The sequence below is a fragment of the Hemitrygon akajei genome, chromosome 9, assembly GCF_048418815.1.
Source record: "Hemitrygon akajei chromosome 9, sHemAka1.3, whole genome shotgun sequence".
Taxonomy (NCBI): Eukaryota; Metazoa; Chordata; class Chondrichthyes; order Myliobatiformes; family Dasyatidae; genus Hemitrygon; species Hemitrygon akajei.
The window spans coordinates 61,038,283-61,063,332 of NC_133132.1; the positions used below are offsets into that span (position 1 = coordinate 61,038,283).

The 25,050-nt window shown below is 43.8% G+C and overlaps 1 long non-coding RNA gene across 1 annotated transcript in view; it reads left to right on the top strand.

Annotated features, from left to right (window-relative positions):
• LOC140733153 (uncharacterized) overlaps positions 1–25,050 on the top strand; it is a 149,915-nt gene that overhangs the window by 119,078 nt on the left and 5,787 nt on the right. The window contains exon 4 of the long non-coding RNA XR_012100233.1: positions 9,250–9,347. This is a non-coding gene — a long non-coding RNA (uncharacterized lncRNA). The remainder of the gene's footprint in view (positions 1–9,249; positions 9,348–25,050) is intronic.

The window sequence follows — 25,050 nt, forward strand, 5'->3', positions numbered from 1 at the left end:
TTAGCATCGATACTGCCTGGCCAGCTGAGTTCCTCCAGCATTTTGTGTGTGTTGCTTAGATTTCCAGCATCTGAAGATTTTCTTTTGTTGGTGAAAGAACATAATTTTTCCCCCAGGGTGAGGGCATAGGTTTAATATCAGAGTGGAGATATTTAAAAGGGACATCATACAAGGAAGGGTGGGTATTTGTAATGAGCTTCCAGAAATAGTGAAGTGGGCACATAAGCAACATTCAAAAGCTACCTAGATACGCACATGATAAGGAGAGGTTTAAAGGGCTATGCGTCAGGTGAGAGGCTAAAGGGCTATGCGACAAACATATGGAGCTGGCACGATGTCTCTGGATATCTGGGTCAGCATGGACCAGTTGGACTTAAGGGTTTGTTTCCAAACTGCATGAATCTATGACTCTATGGCAAAAAAACTGCAGCAATTTGACTCCCTGGGTCTGTAGTGACTCCTAGTAAACAATCTCACCAGTCCCATTCTCTAGCTCTCTCTAGGGTTCCTTCCAATATAGAAGGAAACTACGTGGTCACAGGGAGACCATGCAAACTCCACACAGGCAATACCCAAGGCCAGGAGCGTAGCTAAGACAAACCCTGCCAGTTACACCATGTGCCAACCCCATCCTCAGAGGTGACCCCCAATCCCTAGTAACTATGCCACTTCCATTTGAAGGTCTTGACCAAATCCATTTTCACTATCTCTATACCCGCTCATCTTAGACATTCAATGGAAAGTGACTTTTCTTCACAACTCTCTGTAATTTTTGCACAAAATTTAAGCTGCTCCTTAAACTTCTCACTAATGGGAGGAGATTTCCTCCATTTATGCTTATAAACCAGTCATGATTATACACAATATCTAAGGTCATGTAATGCTGGCCTGAAATATATAATAAATGAGAAGGACTTTAGAAGCACTGACGTAGACAAGGATATTGTGGCGCCATTTCATGGTTCCCATAGCTGGATAGGGTAGTGAGGAAAACACTTAGCTTACTTGCCTTCATAAGAAGGGGTAATGAGATAAGAGTTGGGTAATCATCTTAGAGCTGTTTATGACATTGGTAAGGCCAAACTTGGAATACTATGTGGGGTTCTGATTTCCACACTATGAAGTACTTGGTGATACTAGGAAGAGTCCAGTGAAACAGTTAAGGCCGGTTCATTGGCTATATTTAAGAGGAAGTTAGATATGGCCCTTGTGGCTAAAGGGATCGGGGGTATGGAGAGAAAGCAGGTACAGGGTTCTAATTTGGATGATCAGCCATGATCATACTGAATGGCGGTGCAGGCTCGAAGGGCCGAATGGCCTACTCCTGCACCTATTTTCTATGTTTCTATGCAGAAGAGATTATCCAGATTGTTGCAAGGGTAGAAGGCACCGGTTCAGGGTGAGAAGGGAGAGATTCAAAGGAGTCTGAGTGTCCAGCTTTTCATGCAGAGGGTAGAGGGTATATGGAACAAGGGAGATGGCAGAGGTGAGTATAATTCCAGCATTTAAAAATAATTTGAATGGGTATAAGGATAGGAAAGCAAGAGAGAAACATGGACCAAACAGAAGAATTTGGGACTAGTGCAGATAGACATCTTGGTTGGCAAGGAGGAGATGGGCTGAATAGCCTTTTTCTATGCTGTAGGTCTCTAACACAATGACTTTAATTCAGTTTTAGTATATGAATCTGGGGCAGTTTTAAATGTAAAGAATTAATCATATGAATTCTTTGAACATTAATTTATTTTATTGTATATTTCCAGACTTCCTGGAATATTGAAGAATTCAGTGACCCTGACAATGAGTCAGGGTGGTGAGGTCCAGGCCTCAGTGGCTGTCGAAGTCATTGTGTAAGTGCAGCCAGCCGTCTGCCTCGAGGTAACCATGCCTTGTTCTGGGCAGCTGGAGAGTTCAGTGATCTGGGGTCCAAACCGAAATAAGTGGAGAGAAGCAAGACTGAGGTTTTAGTGCAATCGTAGAAGTGATATCAGCTTGAGCAGAAGCGGAACCCCACAGAATTGATGGAAGGGTTCTCACCCAGTAAATAAATGGGCTGAGCGGCAGGAGACAACAGTGTACAGGAGAGAGAGGTGTTCTGACCCCTTTCAAGCCTTATTAATTTACATATCATATCATCTTTAACCAGGGTGGCATGTATTGCCCATTCCTAAGTATCTCCTGCATTTGTTTGTTATGACATTTCTGTTCATGTCATAACTGTAGAATGCACTAGTTAGGCCACACTTGGAGCATTGTATGCAGTTCTGGCCACCACATTGCAGGATGGTTGTGATTAGGCTAGAGAGGGTACTGAAAAGACCGACAAGGAATTTGCTGGGACTGGACAGCGTGTGTCCATGGAGCAAACGAGACAGAGTACTGATATGCACACACAAAATGCTAGCAGAACTCATCAGGTCAGGCAGAATCTATGGATAGGAATAAACATTCTTGTAAACCTCCTCAGGACCCTCTCTAATTGAGGCACATCCTTTCTTAGGTACGGGGCCCAAAGCTGATCACTTAACTCCAAATGTGGTCTTATAAAGTCTCAGCATTACATCCTTGCTTTGATATTCAAGTGCTCTCAAAATTAATTCTAACATTGCATTTGACTTCGATGTTACCGACATGGTGGGCCCAAGACCCTGTTTCAGTGCTGTGCAACTCAATGATTTTGAAGGGCCATATTAGTGAGTCTGGAGTTCCATATGGACCGGACCAGGAATGTGGATTTCCTTTTCTGAAGAACATGAAACAAACCAGATGGGATTTTTACGAGGATCCATTAGTTTCAGGCTCACTAGTTTTAAATTCACAATTACTTGAATTTAAACAGCCCAGCTGTCACAGTGGGATTCAAACTCATTATCGTTTAATCAGTAACCCAGGGTTCTCTACACCAGCCCACAAATTACTGATTATGCTGCCATATCATCTAACACGTGGGAGCTGTTCTTCACAAGGCAATGCTAGTCCTTGCAGAGACCCTTTTGGGTAGAAATTGGTTCCTGGTCACTTTCCTCAAGTATGCAGGGGAGCTGCAACACCTTCAAAAGTCAGGGAAGCAGTAAATATGTTGTAATGTTTAATCTATATTTTCCTTGTTAATGCTGCTTACCTGATGCTATGTGCCTGTGACGCTGCCAAAAGCAAGTTTTTCATTGCACCTGTGCATACATGTGATTGTGCATCTGTCAATTAACTCGACTTTTGACTTTAGACCCTTTCGAAATCCATTTTGACTCAGCATGTTTATATTCAAAGAGGCAGGGTTCATTTTCAAGAAGCATATGGGTTACCTACATAAGACTTTAAGAGCTGGTGCAGAAGGAGGTGTCTGTGAGGTTGTTTCACTGCAAGTTCGCTGACACAATGCACAATCCTGCTGTTTAATTGGATCACAGCGTGAACACACACAGAGGTAAAGACAGAAGCAGCTCATAGAATCTTTCCATATGTTGTGCTCTTAAAAATGACAAAGGAAAAACATACACCCAAATGTCATCAAAATAATTCATTCCTTGCCCGGAAAATTAATTATGTGTAGATACAGTGACGCATCAGAAAGTTATATAGAGGTACATGGATACTAGAAAAGGTAAAGTTTGATCAACCTTTATTGGAAGGATGTGGCGGCTTTGGAAGAGGTTTAAATGGATCCTGCCCGGATTTGAAGGTATGAACTATTAGGAGAGGTTAGAGAAACTTGGGTCACTTTCAGAGGCTGAGGGGAGATGTGATAGAAGTTTGTAGAATTACAAGAGGCAGAGATATAGCTTAGATATTGTGGTGAATTACATACACCTGTCTGGACACGCCCCTCTGCTGACTGCTTCTGTGGTTCCTCCCACAGACCCCGGTATAAAGGCGATTGGAGGCACTGCTCCTCCCTCAGTCTCCAGGATGTTGTGTGGTGGTCTCTTGCTGCTGATAAAAGCCTATCGTTCGCCTCCCGTCTCTGAGAGTTATTGATGGTGCATCAGATATTCTGATTGTTCTTCCCAGAAACATCAAGTACTAGGAGAAATGTGCTTAATGTGAGGGGGGAAATGTTTCAAAAGAGATTTGAGGGGCAAGTTACTTTTACAGAGTGGTGGGTCCCTGGAACGGGCAGCAAGAGGTGGTGAAGGAAGCAGATGGGCTTAATTCTCTGCTATATCTTATGGTCTAATTCACTATTTAAACACGCTGTCTTTCCATTTTTGCTCCACAAGTCAATGACCTTACATTTATGTTCCATCTGCCAATTCACCTGACCTCGTAATTTTCCCCAGAATCCTCAGCACAGTTTTCTCACACCCCACACAACCATTAAGCCTTGAACCATCAGCATACTGGGATATATTATACCAGAGTCCCTCATCTAAATCATCAGCACAATAACAGATGCTGTGGCCCAACGAGTCTTGTAATTGTCCATCTTGCTCCAAGTTACACTAATCTTGCACTAATCCCATTATATTCTATCCATATTCCCATCAATTCCCCCAAAAGAACTTACATTAGTTTTCCAGATTTCTTATTATTTCATACTACTGAATATATTCAAGATAAAAATGCTGATTTTTTTAGATATTAATAATGCAAGGGGATATGGATTTTGTTCAGGAATGCTGTGCTGAGGAATAACCTTACTGGATAGCAGACAGGCTCGAGGAGACAAATAACTGATTCCTGCTTTCACTTGCAATAAACAAACTGCTGGAGGAACTCAGTGTTTCAAGCAGCATCATGAGATGTTTACTGTTTAGTCCTGATGCAGGGATTTGACCCAATTCCTTTCCTCCCACAAATATTTCTCTATCCACTGAGTTTCTCCAGCAGATTGGTTGTGGCTCCAGGTACCAGCTTCTGCAGTTTCCTGTGTCTCTTTAATTTCCTATACTTCAATGTCCATAAGACCATAAACCATAAGACAAAGGAGGCAAATTAGGTCTTTTGGCCCATCAAATCTGCTCCACCATTCGATCGTGGCTGATTGATTTTTCCTCTCAACCCCATTCTCCTACCATATTTCTGTAACCTTTCACACTCATACTAATCTGGAACCTATCAACTTCCACTTTAAATACTCTACTGCCACAATGGGGCCAGACTCAAGCTGGAGGAGCAACACCAGATATTCTGTCTGGGTTGGCTCCAACCTGATGGCATGAACATTGATTTCTCTAACTTCTGGTAATTGACCATCCCCCCCACTCCTTCAGCATTTGCTATTCCCGTTTCCCTCTCTCACCTTATCTGCTTACCTGCCCATCACCTCCTTCTGTTGCTCCTTCCCCTTCCCTCTCCTCTATGGTCTTATACACTCTCCTATCAGATTCTCCAGCCCTTGGTCTCTTTCACCAATCAACTTCCCAGCTCTTCGCTTCAGCCCTCCCCTCACCTGGTTTCACCCATCACTTATCACCTTGTACTTCTTCCTCCCCTCCCCCACCTTCTTATTGTGACTTCTCAACTTTTTTCCCAGCCCTGATGATAGGTCTCGGCCCGAAACGTCGACTGTTTACTCTTTTCTCTAGGTGCTGTCTGGCCTGCTGAGTTCCTCTAACATTTTGGTGCGTTGCTCCACTTTAAATATACCCAATGACTGGGCCTCTTCAGCCATCTGTTGCAGTGAATGCTATAGATTCACCACTCTGTGGCTAACGAAATTCCTCCTCACCTCTATTCTAAAGGGATGCCCTTCGCTTCTGAGGCTGTGTCCTCTGGTCCTAGGCTCTCCCACTGTCATCATTAGTGCCAAGGGATTAACTGATTATTAAGCTGATACACATCTGCGGGATCTCCTCCTATTATTCTTTCCATATTCCCATCAAATCCCTCCAGAGTCATCAATACACAGGGGTCAATTTAAGTACATGAAGAGGGACAAGAAGACACCCTGGGAAACCCCACACGGTCATAAGAAAAATTTGCAAACTCCACACCAATAGCGCCAGAGGTAAGGATTACACCTGAGTCAAGGGCACTGTTAAGCAGCCCCTCCACTGATACACATTTAGGGTGACAGCACTGATCCCTAAGGCGCAGACTACCAAATGAATTGACCAACAACCTGGTACTCAGTAGATAATTAGGAGCAGGAAGAGGCTACTTGGCCCATTATATTGCTTCCACCAGTGAGATTTAGGTGGCGGTATGGATATACGTCTCTACCAAAGGAGGTGTAAAGCACTCCTTCCCTCCGCTAGCCTGCAGGTCACCTTTGGGTGAGGTGTAGCACCTGCTTAGCCCCCGCTCCGATCAGGGTCACGTGAAGCCATGGGAGTAGGTGGTGGATGGTTGTACGAGCAGCTGGTGCATATCTCAAGATCTGGTTATGCAACCACTGCTGTCAGGTAGACAATTTCTGAAGACTATTGATAATGGCTAGGGTCACCCATCTTGTAAAGATATTGCCCAGAAGAAGGCAACAGCAAACCACCTCTGTAGAAAAATTTGCCAAAAACAATCATTGTCGTGGAAAGACCATGATTGTCTACATCATACGACAGGACACATAACTGGTGAGAACAATGATCTGACCCATAACCTCCTCTCTTCCAAAGGACACAAGCTGTGATCTCAGAATGTAACCCTCCCTCAGCACCAGTATGGTTATGATGTGCCAAGGTGCTAACATAGCTGACTGACTCAGATGAAGGTCAAAATACTTGGGAAAGAAATGTCAAGCATACCGAGTTTGCATCAGCTAACATTACCAGTGTCATATTCATGATTCATTCTTGGACGATCCAATAGGAATCTGGACACCAGACTAGAATTTGGATAGCCAGGAAATGCATGTAGATATTAGTAACTTAGTAGTCAGGAAAATGTCATACAAAATAAATATGGGTGTTTAATTTCAATACAATGATCTAGGAGTTGCGGTGTAGCAGTGAGGACACACTGACCACCCCTGTGTAGATTAGTAAGAAACTCTACCCCACTCACTGCTTGACATCTGGAGATGCATCCTTTGGCCTGTTGCTGCTGAGACACAAAGTTCCACCCAGAACACAGAGTACCCTGGATCAAAAGATGAACTGCTAGAGGAATGTAATGGTTCAAATAGCTTCTGTACTGCCTGTGAAGGGAACTGGACGGTTGCTGTTTCGGGACAAGACCTGTCATCTGGACCATGTAAAGTATTGAGAGGCGAAGGGGAGGGATTGGGCGAGAGCTGACGGGCAGGTGAGGAGGGATTGATTGGCAGATGGTGGCAAGTGGAGGAGAAGAAGCTGTACGACGATAGGTGGAGACGAGGAAGGGCTGCAGATGATGAAATGTGATAGGAGAGGAAGGTGGAGCATGGAACAAACGGAGGGAGGTGTGGAGGGCAGATGGGAACTGTGGGGGAGGGGACACAGAGAGAAAACTCTATGGCTGATGGAGTGAGTGATAGAGGGGAAAATAACAGGTTGATGGAGGTGTTAGGTGAGTGTAAGAGGAACTGTATACATTAAGAGACAGAAAAGTGACAGAGGGAGAGCAGAATTCAATGTTTATGCCATTGGGTTGTAGACCGCCCAGGTGGAATATGAGGTGCTGGTTTACACTTCGCCTCACCCTGGTAGTAGAAGAGGTTGAGGACAGGTAGGGTGATGCGGAAATGAAAAGAGGAATTTCAATGGTTGGCAACTGGAGCTCCAAATAGCCACAGAGAATACGTGAGTGTTCAGTGAAGTGGTTCCCTATCTGGACACCAGCAGTTACCACCAGGCAGAAAGCACAGAAGCTGAGGTCCCGTACCACCAGGTTCAAGAACAGATATTTCCCCTTAACCACATGGTTCTAGAATCAACCTGTATCACCCTAATTGCTAGATTTTAGTTACACAGTGACCATTTTAACCACTTCTGAAAACCCCTCAAGAACTATGTACATTTCTATGTGATCACCTCTCATTCTTCTAACCTGGTACAGACAGCTCAATATCTCCACATATTTGAAGAATCAAGTTGAAAGTCAAAGTCAAGTTTATTGTCATATGTACAAGTACATGTCTGCACAAGTGTAATGAAAACTTGCAGCAGGGTCATAGACACATGGCATCAGGTAAGCAGCATTCACAAGAAAAATATGAACTAAACATAAACTATACACAATTTTACAAGAGAAAAATGCAATTAGAACAAAAAACCCACAACATCCATTTTAGTACAAAGTCATCAAAGTGCTGATAGTATTTTAGTGATTAGGGATGTGCAGGTCAGTTGAAGGGAAGTAGCTGTTCTTGAATTTGCTGGTGTGGGACTTCAGGCTTGTGTACCTCTTGTCCAATGGTTACGCAAGAAGATGGCGTGGCCCTGATGGTGGGAAGCTTTGATGAAACATGTTGCCTTCTTGAGGCAGCACCTCCTGCAGATACTACCACTGGTTGGGAGGGATGTGCCCTTCACGTGTTGAGCTGAGTCCATCGTCTCTGCAGCTCTTAGGTTCCAGTGCATTTACCGTACCAACCACGACCAGTCAGGATACTTTCAACTGTGCATCTGTAGAAATTTGTTAGTGTTCAGTGACAAGCTTATTTCCTCAACCTCTTAGTAAAGCAAAGATGCTGGTGCTCCTTCCTTGTAATTGTATCCATGTTCTGGACCCAGGACAGGTCATCTGTTATGTTAATGCATTGAAATTTAAACCTGCCGACTCCTCCTTTCTGATTCTCCAATGTTGACTGGCACAAGTTTGCCTTTGTTCAACAACTGCCTCTCTAGCTTTCCTGATGCTCTGCAAATGTTTATTTTTGCAGTGCCAGGTCGCCCGTCTCGCTCTGTACACTGACTCATCACCACCAGTGATTTGTCCAACCGCAGTGGTATCATTGGCGAGTTTGTAAATGGCTTTGGAGCTGTGCTTAGCCACACAGTCATGTTTGTTTAGAGAGTAGAACAATCTACCGAACCTTTACTACACTTCCTCTATTACGCGAAGTAGAGCAATTTGATGAACACTCCCTCTATCACATGTTCATCTTTCCTTTGGCAGAAGAGCAGACTTGGACACACTGTTCTAGGTGCAGTCTCACTAGAGCTTTGCATATTGGAGCAACACGTTTCTATTCCTGTACTCACATACTTTTCCAGTAAAGGCCAATGTGCTTTTGCCATCCACTTTGTGAGCCTTCTCGCTTTCTTTCAGCGATGCTTTGCACAAGGACACACAGTTCTCTCAATCATCATCATTTAAAAATACACCAAATTTCTGTTTCTTTTTTTGAACAAAGTGCATGACCTCACACTTTTCTACTTCTTCCACCAGACACATTGATCCCATTCACCTATCCTGCCTCTGAATCACTGCAGCCATGTGCAAGGGGACAAGGCTACAAGATGAGGGGCCAAACAATTAAAACTAAGGTGCGTAGAAATATTTTCTCTTGAAGGATGGTGAATCTCTGGATTTCCTGAAGGCCGGAATTTTTGATGTATTTGAGATGGATGTATTTGAAAGAGGGAGAGAAAAAAGAGGCTGGAATCTACAGCAACAGACAAGATACTGAGGGAACTCAAGCAGCTCAACATCTGTAGAGGGTCAACTTTTCACGTTGAGACCCTTCGGCTGGTCTGAAAGTTAGAGGGGAAAATAACAAGTGTAAAAAGGGAAGGGGTGGGACAAGAGCGAGATAGATTCACGTGAGGAGAGGTAACAGCCAGATGGAGAAGGGGAGAGTGAAGATAATGATAGAGAGAGGTGATAAAGGGCTTCAGATGATAGAATCTGGTAGGAGAGGAAGGTGAGGCATAGAAACAAATAAGGAGGTATATGGGCAGATGAGAACAGTAGGGGAGGAGGACCTAGCGGAAAAGCCTGTGGGTGATCAGCAGATGGAATGGGTGGTGAAGGAATAAGGTAACGGCAGGATATGGCGAGGGTTTAGAAGGAACTGGGCAAATGAGAAGAGGAAAACAGGAGCATTTACCAGAAATGGGAGAATTCAAAGTTCATCCCATTGGATTTTAGACTACCCAAGCAGAATATGAGGTGCTGTTTCTTTAGTTTGTACTTGGCCTCACCCTGGCAGTGAAAGATGTCGAGGGTAGACACATTGGTGTGAGAATTGAAATTAAAATGGCCAGCAACTAGGAGCTCCAGAAAGGTACGGTGAATGGAACAAAGGTGCTCAGCAAAGCAGTCACTTAATCTGTGTCTGAAACCTCAATATTTGAATGATCAAAAAATTTAAAGTTTTGGGGCCCTGACACAGAGGAGATCAGACCAACATGAACAGTGGGGACAGCTTTGAGGGCCAAATATCCTTGTGTTACTCCTATTTTCTTGTATTCTTCGATTTTTGTGTCCCACGCATCTTCCTCATTGCCTTCGTTAATCAGTGTTATTACCCAGATTTGATCCACCAGCAAAGCTGGATATATTTGAGGAATGCAGCATTGCAGATGCTGGAACCTGTGGAAAGAAAACCATCTGCTGGAGGAACTCAATGGGTCAGGTAGCATTTGTGCAGGGAAATAGACAATCAGCTTTTTAGCTCAAAGCCCTTCATCTGGACTGAAAATATTTTACTTGTTCCTAAGGAGTCGACTCTGAACAGCAGGGTCCCAGCTCTCATCCCTGTTGTATCCTCTTTGCCACAGCTTGCCAACAGCATACCAGGCCACCAGCCTCCACATCCAACACATCGTATTTGCAGCTTCCACCATCTTCAAAGGGATCCGACCACCAAACCCGCATTTACCTCCACCCCTCTCTCCACTTTCCACCAATCTCTCTTGTGATTCACTTGTCCATTCGTCCCTCCCCAGCAATCTCCCTCCAAACACATCCCTGTAGGCAGCAAATATGCTACACCTGCCCATTCATCTCCTCCCTCACCTCCATTCAAGGCCCCAAATAGTCCTTCCAGGTGAGGCAACCCTTCACCAGCAAATCTGCTGGGATTGTCTATTGTGCCCAGTGCTCCCGATGCGGCCTCGGTGAAACCTATTGTAAGAATGTCGAAAGAAGCTACAGAAAGTTGTAAAATTAGTCAGCTCCATCTTGGGTTACTAGCTTCCATTGTATCCAAGACATCTTCAAGGAGCAATGTCTCAGAAAAGCAGCGTTAAGGACCCCCATCACTCAAGACATACCCTCTTCTCATTGTTACCATCAGGTAGGAGATACAGAAGTCTGAAGGCACGCACTCAGCGATTCAGGAACAGCTTCTTCCCCTCTGCCAGCCGATTCCTAAATGGATTTTGAACCCATTAACTCTACCTCATTTATATATATATAATTCCTGTTTTGCACTATTTTAATCTAACTATTTAATATACATATACATGCTTAAGGTAATTGATTGATTTATTTTTTCCTCTCTATATTATCATGTATTGCATTGAACTGCTGCTGTTAAGTTAACAAATTTCACAACACATGCCAGTGATAATAACCCGACTCTGAATCTGATTGGAGGACTACTTTATCGAGCACCTCCTCTCTATCTCCCAAAAGCAGAACTTCCCAGTGGCAAAACATTTTCATTCCCATTTCCATTCCACCATGTCAGCCCATGGCCTCCTCTTGTGCCATGATGAGCCCGCCCCCAGGGTGGAGGGCCAACACCTTACACTCCATCTGGTACCCTCCAAACTGAAGGCAGGAATATTGATTGCTCTTTCCAGTAAAAAAAATTCCCATCCAACTTCCTCTATCTAGCCTCCTCACCTGCCTATCACCTACCCCTGGTTCCTCTCCTCCTTCCCTTTCCCCTATGGTCCACTCTCCTCGCCTATCAGATTCCTTCATCTCCAGCCCTTCCCCTTTCCCACCCATTAGGCTTCACCTATCACCTTCTAGTCAGTCCTCCTTCCCCTCCCCCCAGCTTTTTTTATTCTGTCACCTTTCCCCTTCCTTTCCAGCCCTGAAGAAGAGTCTCGGCCCAAAACATCGATTTCCAAAGATGCTGCCTGACCTGCTGGGTTCCTCTAGCATTTTGTGTATGTTGTTTTACATTTCCAGCATCTGCAGAGTTTCTCGTGTTTACAGTCAGTCTTATTTCTCTGGGGTTGGAGTCAACATAAGTATTAGTGATCAACAGAGAACATGAAACTCCATTCACTGCTCTTACTAATCCTCGGGCATCCCTTGGCATTGATGGTAACTCACTTTCACTTCAGTTCTGCGGGCTCTAAGGTCAGTGTGGGGCAGGAGGAGACTAACCTGCTGAGCGGGTGGAAAGTTTGGCGAGATGGTGCATCCCTGCCATTTTTGCTGTGTGCTCCCAATATGTGGACACAGCCTTCTCAATGCCTTCCTTCTCCACTTCGAATGGTTGTAGGCCAGGTGGCGCCTGGAGACAGTGGGTACGTTGGACCTCTTTAAGAAGGCTTGTGCACAAGTGGCCTTGTTGATGAAGTAGATCTGGCACATAATTCTCCATCACCTGCACATTGATGAGAAGTACTACATTGATTACTGCACTGAGGGCAGGGCAGACGCTCAGCTGGTGGAACCACTGTCTCACAGCACTGCTTGGATGCTGTGCACATGGGCTTTGTAATCGTCTCCCTATGACTGTGTTCTGTTTGTGATTAGAACTGCTCTGCTCAGGGTGGGGTGGAAGAAGATTCGGTTGTAAGGTTCAGGTGGGTGGGTATCTGACAGATATACCAGACTATAAGGAATTGATGTAGAGTAGGGCTAGTTGGGGTGTTCTTACAAAGAACTAGTGTATATTTAATGAGCCAAATGGCCTTTATTTCCATACAATATAGAAGGAACCCGTTTTCTTTTATCTCTATGAAGAATCCTATTTCCCCACTAATATACTTTGTAATCCAATTAAAATCGTGGTTACGCAGCACCGGAACAGACCCTTCAGCCCAACTCATCCATGCTAACCAAGATGTCTCTCTAAACTCATCTCATTGTCTTGCTACACACACAAAATGCTGGAGGGATTCAGCAGGCCAGGCAGCATCGTTGGAAAAGAGTACGGTTAGCATTTTGGGCCAAGACCCTTCATCAGGACTGGAGAGAAAAAAATGAGGAGTCAGAGTAAGAAGGTGGGGGGGAGGGAGAAACAGAAGGTGAAACTGGGGGGGGGAGTAGGAGGTAAATAGAAAGAAAAGGGGGGAGGAGCACTAGAGGGAGATGATGGGCAGGTAAGGAGGTAAGGTGAGAGAAGAGAAATGGGAGTGGAAATTGGTGAAGGAGACGTGGGGGGGGGGGGGTATTACCAGAAGATCAAAAAATTGATGTTCACACCATCTCGTTGGAGGTTACCCAGAGGGTATATAAGGTGTTGCTCCTCCAACCTGAGTGTGGCCTCATCGCGACTGTAGAGGAGGCCATGGACTGAAATGTCGGAATGGGAATGGGAACTGGAATTATTTTCTTGCTTTTAGCCCATATCCCTCTAAACCTTCCTTGTCTAAATATACTATAAATATTGGAATTGAATCTCCTCTGACAGCTGATTTCATATATCCGTTGTCCTCTGGGTGAAAAAGATTCTTCCTCAGGTCCTTTTGAAAACTTTTCCCTCACGTTAAACCTTTGTCCTCTAGTTTTAGAATCCCCTGCCTCAGGAAAAGACTGTGACCATCCATCTTATCCATGGTTCTTATAGTTTTATAAACATCTATCAGGCCACCACTCAGGCTCCCTAGCTCCAAGGAAAAAAGTCTCAGCCTATCCAGAGTCTGCTGACAAACAAGTCCTTCAGTGCTGAAAATATCCCTCTGAGTGTGTATCGCGTCCTTACTTTGGTAGAGCAGCCAGAACTGCACTTCTCATTTCCCCATCAACCTATACTGAACCGGTAATTTACCATGGCTACTTAACCTACAGACCAGAATGTCTTTGAGATGTGGGAAGAAACCGGAACCATATAGTCACAGGGAGAATGTACAAACTCCATGTAGACAACACCAGAGGTCAGGATTGAACCCAGGTCTTTAGAGCTCTGAGGCAGCGGCTCTACCAGTTGTGCCACTGCCTAATAAGGCTTCTTTCTGACTTCAAGAAAACAGAAATAAATGTGTCCCTATATCAGTGCTGTGTCAAGATCACCCAGTGCTTGATAGAACTCATGCTGATGCAATTTCCTCAGTCCTTTCTCATCTCAGTACCTATCCCTAAACCTAAGTACACAGCCTCCTTAATTTGGTGAATAACAATGGAACTCTTGTTAAATGAGAATTAACATAACTTGTGGTCTGTACAGGCAATCTCCAAGTTACATAAGGGCTCCATTCCTGAAATGTCTGTAAGCCAATGTATCCATAAATGAGACATGTCCATTTCTATCACTCTCCATAATCATATTGCTCTACCTACACCAGTTGGGGTTCAAGTTGAAGTTTGTCATGGGCATGCCAATGCAGGTTGGGGTATATGGGGTGTTCAGGAAGAGATAGCACCCCTGGTGAAGGGGCTTGTCGTGTCCATTCTGGGACAGCTCATACACCTGACCAGCTCTCACCTGCGGCCCTGTTTGAATGTGATAACCGCCACGCCCTCGTTTGCAGGTGTGCCAAACCAGGTGGAGGTAGCCGGTGGCCTCATACCCTGGTGAGATTGGGACAGGCCTGTCCCAGCGTGCGAAGCCAGATCTGGCAGACTGGGCAGATGAGATCTACAGTGAGATCCGATGCCCAGGTCGGCAGCTCTGCAGCGCTCCACGGAAAGCAAAGGTCATGAGCACAGAAGATGTCACGGTCATCCACTGCAGCTCCTGTGGTGACGTTTGTTTGTGCTACTGAACCCAGGATTCTGAGGTTGAGTGGATTTCTATGGAGTGTCTGAGTGTAGCAGACTGTAGAACTACTACAGTCTAATGGCTTTCCACAATGGACAACCACCACAGTGTTCCCAAAGTGTAAACGCCAAGATTATTAGCTTTTTGCAGCACAGCAGCACAGTGCATTATTAAACATGAACAAAAAATTATATAAACTTAAAACATAAATTGTAAATACTTGACAAAAGAAACACAAATATACATATTAACATTAGTGAGGAATATATGGTCCAAAGAAAAATTAAGTTTTTTTTTCAGGTCGGTTCAAAAACGTGTTGGCAGTAGGGAAAGGGGCTATTATTGAACCTGAAGGTTTAAGCCTTTTGGCTCTTTGCTGCAGCACACACTGACAAATCTGTAACATAAACTCAATATAATTCTTACATTTTGCTGAATGATCACTCGAACACTGTGCATCATTAAACTAATGGAATACATACTGTATCCAGCCATCAACGGGTACCAGAGAACGTTTTATTGGGATTACCTCTTGCTTGAAAAATTACTTCAAAATCTATGGGAGAACTCACATGAAGTCATATTTTAGTGTCAGGCCATTCAAACTCGGAGAGCCTGTAAAGCTTAGTATTATGAGACTCTGACACAAACATATGTTGAGTTGTTATAGCATTTTCTACTTATATCCCATACACATAGTTTGCTATAAAGCTGGCAGACATCTGTGACAGTGCTACATCACTAACCAACAGAGTACCGGGTAGCACGGAGACCCAGGAACTGTGAAAAAAAACCATAACAGTAAAACAGTAACCATGCGGAGTTTGGATGGTCTCCCCGTGACCACCTAGCTTCTGCCCAAAGCTCCAGTTTCCTCCCGCATCCCAAACGGCTGCTGTAGTAATTGGCCTCTGTAAGTTGTTCCCACTTTGCAGGTGAGTGGGAGAATCTGGGGAGGAATGATGGGAATGCGAGAAGAGCAGAGCAGGATGTGTGTTGAGTGGTTGGCAGTCCACGGGGCTAAGAGCCGGTTTCCATGTCGTGTCTCTCAATGTTCCTGTGAAGGGAGCAGTGGGACTGGCGCTAACAGAGGCACTGTGTTTTGCAAACCAAAGATCTGGCTGTAATTACACCTGCCTAATGCCAGTTCAGCCCAACCCATGCTGAGCTGACATTCTTGCTCAGAGACGTGTGACTGACACATTCATACATAAAGGGGGATTCAAAAAGAGTGTGTGCTCCTTCTTCCCTGAAGATTTTCTGGCTGAATTGGATTGATAAAGAGAGGGCAGCTCATTCGGGGAATAGTTGGTAGTGAGATAATAAAATTGCTGGAAACACTCAGCAGGCCAGGCAGCATCTGTAGAGAGAGAAGTAAAATTTCAGGTCGGAAATGCTTTGTCAGAGCTTAGAAATATAGAAACATAGAAAACCTGCAGCACAATACAGGCCTTTCGGCCCACAAAGCTATGCCGAACATGTCCTTACCTTAGAAATTACTTAGGGTTACCCATAGCCCTCTATTTTTCTGAGCTTCATGTACCTGTCCAGGAGTCTCTTAGAAGACCCTGTCGTATCTGCTTGTCTAACCTTTCTTTATAATTAATACCCTCTAATCCAGCAGCATGTGTCCTCTCCAAAGCCTCCCATATCCTTGCAAGTAGCGACCAGAAATGCACACAATACTCCAAATCTGGCCTATCCAAAATTCGTACAGCTGCACCTGACTTCCCAATTTTTATATAATGGCTGACTGATGAAGGTGAGAGTACCACAGGACCTCTTTACCACCCTGTCCACTTGTGTTGAAACTTTAAGGCAGCTATCAACTTGCACCCAAGGTCCCTCTTTACATCAATGCTCCCCAGCGTCCATTTTCTGTGTACTTCCCTCTTTAACCTCCCAAAGTGCAACCCCTCCCACTTGCCCAGAATGAACTCAGTCAGCCATTTCTCCACCTAAATTTCCAACTGATCTATATCCTACTATGTCCTTAGACAAACACTTTCAACATCCACAATCCACCAATATTTGAACGTGTCAACTGTCAGACCACCATCATTTTCATTCAGATCATTAAAGTATTAAAAGCAGTTCCTATAAATTACAACTTCATTAATATATACTACCACCTCATTATAACCTTTTCTACCTTCCTGTAACACTGATCATCTACATTACAAGAAGGAAGTGAAGAGGCTTTGGAGAGGTTGCTGCAAAGGTTAGCCAGGATATTGCTTGGATTATGAGGACTGGCTGTTAGGAGAGGTCAGACAAACTAGGATTGTTTTCTATGGAGTGTCTGAAGGCTGAAAGGAGACCGGATCGAAGTTTATAAAATGATGAGAGATTCAGACACATTAGACAGTCAGTATCTTTGGCAGCCCAGGGTAGAGATGTCAGATACTGGAGGACATGGTTTCAAGATGAGTTTAAAGGAGAATTGTGAGGCAAGTGTATGTGAGGTATGTACGAGGAACTCACTGTCAAGGGAAGTAGTGAAAACCAATACAATAGTGAAACTTAAGAGGCATTAAGGCAGAAACTTGAACAGGCAGGTAATGGGGAGATAGAGATCCTGCACAAGTGGAAGGGATTAGTTTGGATTGGCTGCATGGAGTGTACAGACATGTTGGGCTGAAGGGCCTGTTCCTGTGCTGTACTGTTCTATGTTCTCTGATGCTACGGACTGTAAGGTCAGAGTGGGATGATCATTTAAAGTGGAAGGGAACGTTCCAGCTTTGGTACCAAGTCCGTGCCTGTATAATACCAAGTGATTACTCAGAGCAGCTTTGCTTGCTGACTCTGTGTAGTGGATGAAACAGGGTGGTGGTGAGTAGAAAGGCAGATTGGGATCACTCACGTTTGTCACCACCAGGAATAAGCTGGAGGTCAGTTTGCACAGGTGAGCTGTAACCTCCACATCATGCTTAGTCACCATTCAGTTCATTCCTTCCAGCGAGTGAGCTGAGACTATCCCAGATGTAAACTGTGGTTCAGCTTCCTGCTTCTGAGTCAGGAAGTCCCGGGTTCAAATCTCAGGTCAGACAAAGACTTCTGTAAACCGAGGCTCTTACCAGTGAGGAGGTGCTAGGTACACTGTCAAGGGTGATGCCCTTCTCATGACCCATTCAACTAACAATCTGACAATCCTTATCAGTGGAAAACCAAACTACAGCCTCCTGAACCCTGAATTAGAATCAGAAAAATGCTAGAAACACTCAGCAGGTCAGGAGCATCTGTGGTGAGAGAAATAGATTTAACATTTAAGGCTGAGGATTTTTCTTAGATATAAGACTATGTGGTGAATTACCCCCCCCCCCCACTGACTGCTCCTGTGGCTCCTCCCACAGACCCCGGTACCCGGTATAAAGGCAATTGGGCCTGAGTCCTGCCTCTCAGTCTCCAGGATGTAGCATGGTGGTCAATTGCTGCTTGTTCTTTCTTCCAGTCAATAAAAGCCGATATCTCGCCTCACGTCTTGGAGAGATATTGATGGTGCATCAGTCTATGAGACCATAAGGTACAGAAGCAGAATTCGTCATGGCAGATCCATCTTCCGTCTCAGCCCCAATCTCCTGCCTTCTTCCAATATCCCCTCATACCCTGACCAACCAAAATCTGTCAACCTCTGCCTTAAATATACATACACACTTGGCCTCCACAGCCGCCTGTGGCAACAAATTCCACAGCTTCTCCACTCTCTGACTAAAGAAGTTCTGACTCATCTCCGTAATAAAAGGACATCCCTGTATTCTGAGGCTGTGTCTTCTGGTCCTAGACTGTCCCACCATAAGAAACATCCTGTCCACATCCACTCTATTGAGGCCTTTCAACATTCGATAGGCTTCAATTAGGTCGCCCCTCATTCTTCTGAATTCCAGTGCAAACAGGCCTAGAGCCATAAAAGGCTCTTCATATGACAAGTCGTTCAATCCCAGAATCATTTCCGTGAACCCTCTTTGAACCTTCTCCGGTGTCAGCACATCCTTTCTAAGATAAGTGGCACAAAACTGCTCACTATACAAGTGAGGCCTCACCAGTGCTTTATAAAGGTTCAATTTTATATCCTTGCTTTTATATTCAAGTCCTCTTGAAATGAATACTAACATCCCATTTGCCTTCCTCACCACAGACTCAACCAGCAAATTAACCTTTAGGGAATCCTGAACAAGGACTTCCAATGGCCTTTGCACCTCAGATTTTTGAATTTTCTCTCCATTTTGAAAATACTCTTCCTTCTTATTTCTTCTACCAATGTGCTCGACTATACATTTCCCAACACTGTACTCCATCTGCCGTCTTCTAATCTAAGTCCTACTATAGCCTCTCTACTTCCTCAGAACTACCTGCCCCTCCACCTATTTTTGTATCTTCTGCAAACTTTGCAACAAAACCATCAAGTCCATCATCCAAGTCACTGACATATAACGTAAGCGAAGCGGTCCCAACGTAGACCCCAATAGAACACCACTTGACACTGACAGCTTCTCTTTCTCAAGTTTCAGGTTATATTATTACAGATTTACAGTATCTTCATTTTTTGTTTTTCACTTTCCGTGGAAGATATTACTAATGATCACTTTTCAATCTAAAGTTTAGTTCTGTTTCTGTCCCTGCAGATGCTGCTTGAGTTGTTACGTGTTTCCATCATTATCTGATCAGGGAAGCTTCTCTGCTCCCGTGCTGGACAGCAGGGGTCTCTTACTGATACCCTTCAAGAAACCTCACTGTAGAAAATAGCAGATGACCCATATGATTACACTTTGCATGCTATGGGATCTTGCTGTGAACAAAGAGGGTATGTAGGTTCCTAGACTACAATCACTTCAAAACCATTTCAATGGTTGTGAACGGTTTTAAGAGCTTATGCAAGCTTTTAATGATAAATGCAATGCATTGCATTCAGTTTGAAAGGACTAGAATATGAAAACAGGGACGTAATACTGAGGCTTTATAAGGCATTGGTGAGACTGCACTTGGAGTATTGTGAGCAATTTGGGGTCCCTTATCTAAGAAAGAAAGTGCTAGCAGAAGGTAGTGAATGTGTGGAATTCATTGCTACAGCGGAGGACAAGTCATGGGGCATATTTAATGCAGAAGTTGATAGGTTACAGGGAGATGGCAGGAGAATAGGGTTGAAAGAGTTAATAAGTCAGCCGTGGCTTGTGGAGCAGACTCGATGGGCCAAGTATGTCTCATGGTCTTTATATTGTTGCATTCATCTAAAAGGAAGATAGAACAAGAACAGCCTTCCATTCCTACTCCTTTATTCAGCGTTCAAGAGTAGTTCATACTATCACATTTTGAAGTAGGCCTGGGCAGGGTTGTATGGGAGACCAGCAGTTGCCCAAGCTGCAAGTCCCCCTTCTCCACCCCACCGATGTTGTCCAAGGGAAGGGCAAGGGCCGATACAGCTTGGCACTGGTGTCGTTGCAGAACTATGTGTGGTTAAGTGCCTTGCTCAAGGATATAACACGCTGCCTCAGCTAGGGCTTGAACTAGCGACCTTCAGACCACTAGACCAATGCCTTAACCACTTGGCCACACGCCAACACGATTAATCACATACTCACAAAATCCCCTTTGAACCATTAGCCTCTTACTTACACTGACGAGTAATTTAATACGCCAAATTAACCTATTGTGATTCTATTTTTTGATTCTATTATGGTTATTTGATTTATTGAGAAAGCCTGAAAGAAAATGAAACTCAGGTGTATATGGTGACATATATGTACTTTGATAATAAATTTACTTGGAACTTCTGAACTTTGAACCTACCTTGCCGCCTTTGGGATGTGAGAGGAAACCACAGTTCCAGAGGGAAATAGGCATCAACAGGGAGAATGTGCAAACTTGTGTTTTAGATGGGATAGTGACCCAAATGAGATCCTGTCAGGGGCATTACAGAAGGAGGCATTTGTCCCTAGATCATTGCAAAGTTGACCCAACTGGCTCCAGCAAAATTTCTTCAAGACTTCTAAATTTGAATCAATGCTGTCCAGTTGCTGACCTTACTTAACCCATTCTTTGGCTGGAATAGATACAATGGGCTGAATAGCCTCTGTGTGTGTCATAAGACTCAAAGGTGCCTTTCAGCACTGAATCATTGCCTGTTGACACTTTAGGGATAGTCCATATCCTGTCCCTGAGGCAATTTTGTCCACACCTTACTGACTGACGTACTGAGCCTCCCCAGCTAGCTTTATCACATAGTAACGGTTTCTGACAGAACTGACCTCTGCCGTGGGCATGAAAGGTCTCTTGGCACTATTACAAAGAGAGATTCGGTGCCCTGGATTGCTAACTTTCAGTCCCAGTTTTCAGGATCTGGGCATTGAGGGCAATGCCAGTATTATTGCCCATCCCTAATTGCCTGGAGAAGATGAAGGTGAGCAGCCACAGTCCTTGATGTTCGTGAGAGCTTACTATGCACTAGTTTGACTGCTGAGATGTCCTATATTCACATTACAACAGCACAAGATGTGGGGAGACAGCACTTTGGAGGTTTGTTGATATTTCTGGTTACCCAGAAAGAAGAATGTGATTAAGATGGAAGGGGTGTAGAAAATATTCAGAGGTGTTACTGGGACTGGAGGGCTTGAGTTTTAAGGAGAAACTGGAAAGACTGGAACTCTTTTCTCCGGAGGTAGGAGGCTGACGTGTAATCATAGTGATAATTATAAATTCATGAGGAGACTAGAGAGGCGAGATAGTCACGGCCTTTTTGTCCTGGATAGGAGAGCTGAAAACCAGAGGGCATTGTCTTCAGTTGAGAGGAGAAAGATTTTAAAAGATCAGGGAGGAGGATTTTTCCGGGTGCTGGGTGTATGGAATGAGCTGCCAGTGATAGTGGCGGCTTCAGTTGTGTTGTTTAGAGGACATTTAGATAGCTCCATGGTTAGAAAAAGACTTAGAGGGATAGGGCCAATCACAGACCACATGGTTTACAAGGTCAAATCTGGCTGAATGGCCTGTCTAGGTGCTGTAGAACTCCATGGTTCTGTGACTGTATCTACACTCAGTGGCCACCTTATCAGGTACACCTACAAACCTGCTCGTTAATGCAAATATCTAAACAATCAACCGTGTGGCAGTAACTCAAGGCATACAGGCAAGCAAACGTGGTTAAGATGTTTAGTTGTTCAGAGCAAACATCAGAATGGGGAACATAGGTGATCGAAGAGACTTTGTCCAGGGAATGATTGTTGGGGTGGTTTGAATATCTCAGAAAATGCTGATATTACGCACAACAATCTCTAGAGTTTATAGAGGATGGTGCAAGAATCAAAAAGCATCCAGTTCTGTGGACGAAAATGCCTTGATAATAGTGAGGCCAGGGGAGAATGGCCAGACTGGTTCAAGTTGACAGGAAGATGACAGGAACTCAAATATCCACATATTACAACGGTGGTGTGCGGGAGAACATCTCCAAATGGACGGCATGTTGAACTTTGAAGTGGATGGGCTACAGCAGCAGAAGACCACAAGCATGCACTCAGTGAGCACTTGACTGGATACAGGAGGTACCTAATAAAGTAGCCACTGAGTATATATCCAATGTTACCTCATTGTAACCTGGTGAGTTGATGGGTATGCAGGACAGACTTGCCCTTTGGTTGCATGGACAAGGTATGAGCATTGCTTTATTATCAGTGACCCTTCTTAGAAGTGGCTGTGCTTCCTTGTTCAGCATGAGTTGCCTTGAGCTGGTCAAGCCTTGGGGAGAAGCTGCCATGATGGTAGCCATGTCACCCTTAGCCAAAGGAAGGGACCAAATGGGGGGAATGGTTAGACATTAATTATGCCCTTGGTTTGAAGGATATGGAACCCAAAGTGGGTGCAGAGCTGACATCTCCAATGAGTTTCCTTTCCCAGCTCAGTGGTACAGAGGTCAACTCCGATGACCCCTGCCAGCTTCCCTTGCCTGATTCTTATCGGAATCCTGCACTGGAAACAGGTTTGCTGGTGAGTGCCTCTGCCTGTTGAAAGAGTTTAAAAATAGATCAACAAAGGAGCGTCCAGAGGTTTTATTTTTGCTTGTTTCACAAGAGCCTACCAGGCAGCTTGCATATCTGCAGCCAAGTATGCACTGAGCACGGATTCCAGCTCCGTGCATTGAATGTGGTGGTGCTGGTGGTGGAGAAGGAATGAAATCACATCCCAATCTCTGGGCCATCTCAGTGTAATCACAGAGCGCACAGCAGATGAAGACAAGGATTCTCTCGTCCCTGATAAGGAGCAGTTTGTTTCTGCAAACGAGCTCGAGCCTGGCATTACTAGAATTCCTTCTCCCAAGTAGAACACCCACTGGGAACAGACGTAGAGTCACTGGGTTCAGAGAAATTCACAGCCCAGGAGGAAGCCATTCAATCCATCCTTTCCCTGCTGTCCAAGGAAGAGATGGAACATGGCATATCACTATACTAGAGCAGACCGTTCGGCCCACTATTTCTGCACTGACCACAATGCCAAATTAAACTACAGTAATTCTATCTGCCCTGTCATGATCCATTTTCCTCCTCTCTCTCATGTTCCTGTGCCTATTTAAATGCCTCTTAAGTATTACTGTCACCTTTACTTCTAGTACCACGCCTGGCTCTGCATTCCAGGTACCTCTGTGTTAGAAACACCCTGCGTGATTCTCCCTTTAATATCCCCCCCCCCCTCACTTATGCCCTCTAGCTTTGACACTTCCACACTGGGAAAATGACCCTGTCTACCCCATCAATAATTATATATACTTCTATCCGCTCTCCCCTCAGCCTCCTGTGCTCTCAAGGAACTACCTAATTCTCCTTATAGCTACTGACTTCCAATCCAGACAGCATCTCGATGAACGTATTCCACACTGTCTCCAAAGCTTCAAATCCTTCTGATAGTGTGATGACCAGAACTGCACACGGTATTCCCAATGTGGTTTAACGTGGCTTTTTTTTAATAAAAATTTTTTTATTGAATTTTCAAATGATTACAGAAGGAAAAAAAAATAATCAACCCTTCCCCCTCCCCTTAACCCCTCTCCCCCAACATATCCCTGTAGAAAGAGAAAAAAAGAAGAAGAAAGAAAGAAAGAAAGAAAGAAAGAAAGAAAGAAAGAAAGAAAGAAAGAAAGAAAGAAAGAAAGAAAGAAAGAAAGAAAGAAAGAAAGAAAGAAAGAAAGAAAAAATGCCTGGATATCGGAAGATCCCCCACATGCTCCACGGAGTTCATAATAGCTTTAATATATATATTTATTTCTTTCCCCAAATAACCAATAATTTTATCTTCGGAGCACCTATATATTTAATCCTATCTTTTGTAAATAAGGGCGCCAAATTTTCAGAAATATTTTGTATTTATCTCTTAAATTATAAGTAATTTTTTCAAATGGAATGCAGCTAAAAGCTATATCTATTTTCATTTTCTTAATGTATGTTAAAATTCTTTTTCTTTTCTTTCCATTAAGCCCATTAACATTAAAACTTTAAAAATTCAGTAAATTAGTCATTATTTTTAACAGGTTACTCCAGTCTATAGTAATACCTAACTTTTCAACTTTCATAGTACCTTGGGGAATCTCTTTAAAATTCTCTGTGTTGCTATGTGTCTCCCCCCCCCCCCCCAATTGTCCAGGCAAAGAAAGAAAGATTAAAGAAAAATAGATTATAAAGAAAAAAAATAACAAAATACCCCCCTACTAATGTTGTGAATAAAGAAAAAACACAACATTACCCCCCTCCATTGTGCGGGTCATGGCAATCGCCATGATTACGCACGTGAATCCCGTAGCAATCGATCCGAAGTTCCCCCAGCTCCCCCGTAACATAAAAAAGTATATATAAGAGAAGTAAAAATAATATCACTATTCTCGATTAATATTTCTCAAATTTTTACCTTTCTCCCCCTGTATCATATAATTAAGAATATATTTAAATATTCTTCTGTCCTTAAACATCCATCAACTCCATTCACTTGATCCGTTTCTTTAAAGACTTTAAAGTCTTCATCTTTAATCCGTTTCACTTTTAAATCTTTGGCTGTGGTTAGCGAATATTTGGGAGTTCTTGTGCAAATTCTTCCGCATCCTGATAATCAGTAAAAGATCTTTTTCTGTCATCCAAAAAAATTATCAGAGTTGCCGGGTGGCACAATATAAATTTATAACCCTTTTCCCATAAAACTTTTTTCGCTGGGTTAAATTCCTTCTTTCTCTTCAAAAGGTCATAACTTATATCAGGATAGAAAAGAACTGTTTTCCCTTCTATCATCAATGGCCCGTTTCTCTTTCTGGCACGTTGGGCAGCTGCCTTCAGGATCTTTTCTTTATCTTGATATCTTAAGCATTTTATCAAGATTGATCGTGGGTTTTGATT